Below are 7,894 nucleotides of genomic sequence, written 5' to 3'. Positions count from 1 at the left end.
AATGGATTTTGGGTAGTGGGGTTCAGTTTATTAACCTGTAAAATAATTAGGAAGTGAAATTTTAAATAAAACAGATTTCTCAAGAGTTTTATTTAACAACACTGTGTCAGTGAYGGCAAAGAAAGCCAAAAGCCTGCAGTAGAATTGTCAGTATTTGTCTAACTTTAAATTGTTGAGTTTGAACAAAATCTGAAAAAGGGTAAATCCCGATTTTTACATAGACTAAAATCAGTTATCTCTATGTATTTTTCATATAATGAGGTTTTCTTTTCTGGTATATCTAATGTTTTGTGTACCTTGGTTGGTTCATGGGAGGTTGTTTTGGTAGTTATTTCTCTCTTGCATGAGGGTGTTTATTTGATGTTTATTTATTTCCCTCTTGCACTACTCTCACATAGGTAGTGAATTGAGGATGATTCTCCTGCTTTATTTTAGCAGTCTTGGGTTGGGAATAAACATGTCCATTGATGCCAGCTGTGAAGATCTGATTTCTGCAGAGGCTGGTATTGTCCTTCTTCTGCCAGCACAGATGAGATATTCTTTTCTGCCTCTGCTGAAGCAGAATYGTCTTGCCCAAGTGTGCTCTTTTCTGTGCTCTTTTCAATTAACTTGTGTTGAATAATGTGAGGGAGAGCTGGAGAAAGGAGGAGGGAAGCAAGCCTTTTCCCTTCTCTGTGTATCAGTCAGAAATTGGCAACAGATTAAATTTTAAGCTGCATTACAGAAAATATGCTTTATCTTTTGTAGGGCAGCAAAGCAGAGCTGGGGTTGCATTGGCAATACCTTATCTTTACTTTTCATCATAAAATAGCTGAGCTGGCAAGCTCCCTGTTTTCCTTCATTCTTGTCCCTCTGCATGCTCTGGAGAGTAGCTGTGGTATCTATGATAGTGTTTTATAAGAATCTACTGATTTTTACTATTATATCTATTTGAATGACTGGGCAGTTAAATGTCTTGATGTGATGGAGAAAATAACTGGAAACACAGTTTGTGTGTGTTGTCTATTTTTGCCTTYATAACAGGAGCTCGCTCTTAAGTGAACTGAGAATTGTTCTATTTTCAGAAAAAGAAAAAAAAGGAAAGTGACTTCATGAAATGATGACTGTCAGGAAGTGTTGGGTCTGTTCCAGTTATGCCAATCAGTCAAACTGTGAGCATACAGAGGGGGAGAAAGGGGAGATGGCTCATGGCACACTCTTCCAACTGCTGCACTCAAACTATGGGGACCATCTGCTTGAGATTACAGTGATCTAGGATGAARGATGTAATCAATGCCTTAAATACTGAGTTACTGTATTTCAGYGATGAGTGACAGCTTGGAGAAACGAGGGTATTATCTAGAATCAACTTTGGGAGGGAGAAGAATAAAGAGAACATAAGCACTGAATGTACATTTCACATTAAACACTTCTAATCTGGACTTCTGTGGAAGGGAAAGAAAAAAAGATGATGAAAAATTTAGAGGGAACTGAAAAAATGCTGAGGGGATAGGGCAAGGCTTTCCTTAGGTTATGTCAGATGTCACTTGCTTGAAGTTTCATCCCAGAAGGCTGCCACTTTTCCCATCCTACTACCAGGTCACTGATAAGCAGGTGATAAATTCAAGTGAAGTAGCAACAGAGACACCCCCACCCCTACTGCATAGCAGCACACTTTTTTTTTAATCTTGTTTTGGATGAGAATGTTTATGTATGGTTCAATACCAATATTTATAGAAGGGTTTTAAAAACAGGATGAGCTTGGACCACATATACTGCAGGTTATATCTGAACTGGAAGAGGGAAAAGCTTCTTTTATCTTTACATAACTGTTCCTGCAGTTCTAGGGGTCCCCGAACAGACAGTCTCACTTTTCTCTGCACTGCAGGTGGATCCAGCACTTTCCTAGGGAAGACTTAGGAAAGAGGAGAAAGTCAGGCAGCTCTGAAGAATCTGGCATAGCAGGGAGTTGGGAGCCCTTGTGAAGCAGAACTGCTGTAAGTGACAGTCCTGGTTAGTAACTTTACCATCTTTCTTGTACCTCCTCACTTGTATAAAGTACAGGGGGTTTAAGACATGCCCCCCCCCCCCGCCTTTTTGTGGGGACAAAATTCCAGCTTTTTGACCTTCAACAGTACTCAAAGGAGCGCAGCTCTGTCTGCTCTGCCACCATATAGGCATGCAGTGTTTCACCATGAAAGATGATAAAGGAAKTGGTTCCTTCTCAACCTCTTTCAGTGGCAGTGCTTTGTGAGGTGCACCCTGGATAAGGSAAAGGTACCTATAGAAGTCTAAGACTCCTAGGGGGGACATTTACAGCAGCTATATTGTTAATGAAGTAGAGATGTTGTGCTGTTCAGGTACAGCATCAGTAAAACTGATGCTAGTGTGTCAATGACTACTGCATACATGACCTGCTGAATATGAAGCATTTATTGATGTGAGCATAACAAGTGGCAAAATTATACAATAAATTTATGTAGAAATATATTTCCCCCCCCACCCCTCCACACACCAGTCAACTGAATCAGGGGAAGAACTCTCAGTCCAAATAATGATGAAAGCCAGCTACAGCATTCCATGCACTAAAACAAACATCTTTACTTTCTAGAGTGTCCCTCACAAGAGATAGTCAAGAACCCTCTGTGTGTAATGTGCAAGGTGCTCTAGGATCCTGTTTGAGCAGGGACCAGATAACCTCAGTGGTGGGCCTTCCAAACTTAGCCACTGTGTGATTTTGTGTTTCATTCATTACCTGTTCCATCATAGTCTACTTAAGAACTTTCAGTCTGCAACTTTAACTGGACAGTGCTTTTTCTCTCCAGCTAAAGAATAAAGTGCATAACAGCAGCTGTGTCTTAACTGCTCAGTGGGAGTAGCTCACCAACACTGTGTTCCATTTTCTTAACAAAAATACTTCTCTGTGAAGACCTTGAGCACTCATCACCAGTACATCAACTGACATCTTAGAGTATGTGTGGACTACTCGTGGTGCAGATATGTTTTGGATTTGTTCTAACCTACAAGTAAAAGAAATTTGTTATACATGTAGGGAGCTATGGTTCATATGACTGTTTACATATATACAAAATAAATTTAACTCTGTTGTCATCTGGGACTCGGCCCCATCTGAGGAATCTGCRGAACTTGTCTGGTTTCCACTAAAGCTTGAAACACAGTCATACCTCTAAACAAGTATCAGGGATATATTATTTTCTTTTTAGCAAAAAAGTAGATTAGTAACTGTACAGTAGGTAGGTAAAAAGCACTCCTTAAAAAAAATACAGAAATTACACAAAAGGCTGTAGTAAAGTGCCGAGCAAGAATATAAACGACAGCAGAATCAGTGTAAGCAGACAAACAACAYTGCATCCTTGCTACCCTGACTTCTTCACAAATTCTCCTGAATGCATTGTAACACTGACAATGCTCAGTATGTCAAAAAGAGCATTTTCACATTGTTATAGAAAGTATTAGAGAGTTTAAAGCCAAGAATATAATCATATCATCAAAAATGATAGTTCGGAGCATTATTAGCTCCCTTTTGTCCATACTCTACACACTGAGAACTGCCAGGAGCCCTCAAAGCCTGCTGACAGTGCTCTTCATGGAGACACAGCTCATGCCCATTCAGAGAGCAGATGTAGCTAAAGCCCTCAGCCTCAGACCTGCTAAGTGTTTACCTCTGAGCTACCATCCTATCTTTCTTTCCYTTTCTCCTCGCTTCATCACTGTCTGTTTCCCATGCCTCCATCGGTTTTCTGTGAGGGAGAGCCTCTGCCTGCAACAAAGCWGCAGATTATTTAGGGCTATTGTGCTTTCCAAGTGTGACTTCTGAGACAAGGAGAAGCCATGCATTTCTTGATCCCTGTCCTTTCTCTACACTGATCCCCACCTTACTGAGAGATCTCGGAGCCCTGGACCTAGAGAGGCTCACCTCTGTATTAGAGAGATCCATTTCCATGATCTGTTTTGCGGGGGAAGAAATCTTTTGTCTTTACATAAAAATATGGAGCAAGATACACTGAAGCTGAATTTCTACTCAGTATTTTTTAATGCATGCTCCGTGACAAACCATCCTGTGACTAACTGCGTAAAAAACAAGACTCTACAGATAGAGAACCTGAAGTGTTAAAAAATATATTTTCCCTCTCCCCCTTATCCCTTGACAAGTTCGCCTTTAAACAAACACGAATATGAGGTAAGCTGACAGAACAACACTGAATAAAGAGCTGCAAAAAATCTTTTGGCTACTATATCTCTGCAGATGTCATGTAAACTGTATGCTACCTTCATGCTAGTTTAAAAAAGGTGTTCTACATCAAGGGATCCACACTCTGGCACTTCTGGCAATAAACAGATGTTTTCAGGCTGGTAAAATTTTGAGATTTAAAAAAAAGTAAAATAAATACATTTTCCCTCACTAGAGAAAAAAATCGCTGCATTTTGCTACACCAGGTGTCATGTTGCAAACTCAAGAAAGACAAATTTTGAAGTTTCCTGCMGATAGAAGAGTTAATGATAGCATCTTTTTCTTTCAGAATTGTATCACTTAGTCCTGCTGCCAGTTTTCTGAAAAAAAAAAGACTGGCATCTTTACATTGAGTTACTTAGTAGTTTGGTGAATCAACCTACTAAATAACTCAGGTTTGACAACAGAAGCACTTTTCTGTTTCACCTGAACTCAGCATAGTCTGAGAGGTTTTCACTTTTTTTTTGACTAATCTTTTTATCTAGCCCCCTAGAAAGCATAACTAAGTTCCTCCTAAAGTTATTTTCAGAATAAAAATTTGCATTTAAATGTAAACACTGATACCATAAATGTAGTGTATACAAAAGGCACAAGACAATTAGGTTTATGTTGCTGAAACTTCCTTGACTTTGAAAGCTGAAAATGCATCTTTTAATCTGGTCAGTGAACTCTGATCCTAAGAAAGCTGCTAGCTCCTCACTTAATTGAATGGAATTTCCTATGTGCAGCAGCTTGGCTTTTGGTATTGCAATCAAAAGTCCATTGTCCTGTAAATGCAAATATCACAAGTTATAACAATAAGTCTCCTTGATTGTACATGGTACTCATTAAGTTATGCAGTAAGAAAGGCAGTGTCTTGGAGAAAAAGTGAAAAAAATCTGAGACAAACACTGATTAATATGAAATTAGGAGCTTGAAAGACAGTGGCCCTCAGTAATAGGTTGGTAAAAAGCCTTTTGGTTCAAAGTTCAGGGCCAACATTTGCTTCACAAAGGGGTTAAGAGCTYGAAATGGGACAATAAAATCCCCATTTCATAGGACTATTCTGTGCAGCTCCCATCAAAATTCCCCGCTGGCCAGTTTCATTTGTGCATCTGAACACAGGCTTTTTATCGCATCACTGAGCAGTGACCCACTGTAGCATTCAATTAACCAAAGGATTTTTTCCCTCTCAACAACTTTTCAAACTGGTAGTGCAGAACTGAAGGAAAACAGAGCTTTTATAATAAYGTTTTCCAAAAATTGTTCCAAAAATAGTCAGATGCTTCACTTAGGTCTCCTTATCTTCAAAAATTGCTTATCAAGGGCTCAAAAGAAAATACAGTCCACCAAGCCACTAAACTATTCCTAATCAACACTGGCTGYTTTCCCAGTTCATAAAGCCAGTAGTGCAAAAATTTGATTTTAAAGTCAACTACTTACAACAACTTGAATTAAAAGGTGAATTTTCAAAACCAAGCCAAAAACATGAACATGATAGTAAGGAGGTCACATTTTTCTTGTGCTGAATATCAAAGTAAAACCAGCCATTGAATTTCTACAATTGTAAACGCAGACTCTTTTTTTTCCCCACTTACTAGTACTCAAACATCCTTCACCATTCAAACCCAGTAATTTTAAGTCGAAACATCTTTTATATGGTTCAGAAGTAGTATGTTTAGTTTCGTGTTTCAAGCAGTGACATGGAGACAGCGAATCATCTGTCAGTTTGTTTTCTGAGCACATCCATACAGGAGCAGACGGGAGCAGCTGGCCAACAGGGCTGATATTTGGAAGAATGTTCCTTCCAACAACAGCTTGTTCTTAAACTGGAACAGAATATTAATCACAAAATACTTTATTAGAATCAAAGAACACTTAAAAAGTATGTTATTGTAACAAGTCTCATCAACTTGAAGGGGAAAGTGACCAACATCAGAATTAAAATCCCACCCTGAAGAGGAGCCCAGTAAGACTGCTCACAGTTATGTTATCAATCTACTTCAGGATGACAGTGATAAGTACTGACTACACAGCAAGCAGGCCACTAGTTTGTAAAATGAAGTGAGCTATTTTTACAGCTCTGGTACCAACGTAATTAAAAAACAATTTTCTATTACATGTAAACCACATTTGGTGCTTTCAGTAATTAGTCCTCTGCTGAACTGTGAAAGATTTATAGGATATTGAACAGAATTGTGACAAAAATTCAAATTCTAACACACAGGCAGGGGCAGTGGGCTGTATTTTTTATATCTAAGATGAAATTACTTGGTTTTGTTGTGAATACTTCAGCAGCTCTATTAAAAATATTCTATTCAATCCCTAGGAACAAATATAACTCAAATATTGACAATGAAGCAATGAACTTAAATGCAAAGTAGCTAAAAKAAGTTTTTATAAGGGCTCTTATTCCATATATAAAGATATATGTAGACGGCAATCTATTTTTTTGTTACTTCTCCAGAAAATTTTAAGTGAAACATAGAAATATCTCATATTTAAGGGTACAACCAAAGTGGTGCTTATGTTAATGCCAAAGAATTACCARTCCTCACTTCTGAAATGTGCATGAGGCAAAACCAATTTCAACCAGAAGCCCCTTTATGTGGCTGTAGACTTACTCTTTGGAACAAAACCTCCTCTAAAAGTAGTCCCTCTTTAAAAAGCCAAATTTCAAAATGGATACTCACAAAAATAAAAAAAAAAAAAACCACCAAACAAACCAAGGCCTCAAACTCCAACGAGTGAAGTAATCAGACTGCAAACAGAAATCTTTCTCAGACTGGACTAATAGAAAAAAATCATTAAAACAGTGCATGAGATGTTTATCAAGCTAAACAGCCTGAGAGAAACCACCCACTTTTGACATCTTTTGAAAAGTCACAGACTGTGTTTGATATTCAGAATAATCCAGATTAAAAAGTTCCAATAAAATGTACAGACTCTTCAAGGAAAGATTAAAAGCTATTACTTAAGTAAATAAAGTGTTTGGACTTTAGAAAGCAGAACTCCAACCTGATAAAACTAGTTGATTAATGGTATTTCTGTAACAATCCAAAAATCTGTATCTTTACAGTCTGCCTCCAATGTTTTAATCTTGATTAGTGCTGACATGTAGGACATTAAACTAAATGAAGTAAATTAATTTAGTCTTTTCCAGAAATTGTTTTGTTGAAAGAACTGATGGATTAAACAGGGCAGAAATACAGCATTTTGTATTTTGAACRAAGAGTTAGAAAAGAGAGGTTTATATTAAAATAACATACACAGAACAGTCAAAATTGCCAGCACCGAGTTCCCTTTGCTCGTCTCTGTAACTCTGTTCATCTGACACCCACATTTTCAACACCTCTAACGCTTCACACCRTCATCAAGCCTGCAGATGTACCTATATCTGGAACCGTGTCTTTATCACTGAGCACAAAACCAGAATGTAAGGGCCAAGAGGTTTTTTCAATTCCACTTATGAACCAAACTGAACTTTTGGGAACTTTCTGGTACAAGTTATGGGCCGTTCTGTTGGTGTCTGCACACCTGCCATTTTTATAATTGGCCTTCAGAGTGCAATACCATTCCTGRTGGGTCTAGGAACAATCGCTGCAGTTCCCTGATGACTTTCCATGGCTTCCTTTTCCTCCATGAAAGACCATGAACAACGTCCATGAAAGACCATAAGCCATG

At 38.3% G+C, this 7,894-nt stretch overlaps 1 protein-coding gene across 1 annotated transcript in view; it reads right to left on the bottom strand.

The window, feature by feature from the left end:
- Positions 1-2,225: 2,225 nt before the first annotated feature.
- Positions 2,226-7,894, bottom strand: part of ZDHHC2 (zinc finger DHHC-type palmitoyltransferase 2) — a 34,936-nt gene continuing 29,267 nt past the window's right edge. Inside the window, exon 13 of the mRNA XM_057375179.1 lies at positions 2,226-6,039. The gene's annotated coding sequence lies outside the window, so the exon portion shown is untranslated. The remainder of the gene's footprint in view (positions 6,040-7,894) is intronic.

The sequence above is a fragment of the Malurus melanocephalus genome, unplaced genomic scaffold (genome assembly GCF_030028575.1).
Source record: "Malurus melanocephalus ecotype Western Australia unplaced genomic scaffold, MMel_1.1 scaffold_241, whole genome shotgun sequence".
NCBI lineage: Eukaryota > Metazoa > Chordata > Aves > Passeriformes > Maluridae > Malurus > Malurus melanocephalus.
This window is presented reverse-complemented; position numbering and strand designations above follow the sequence as displayed.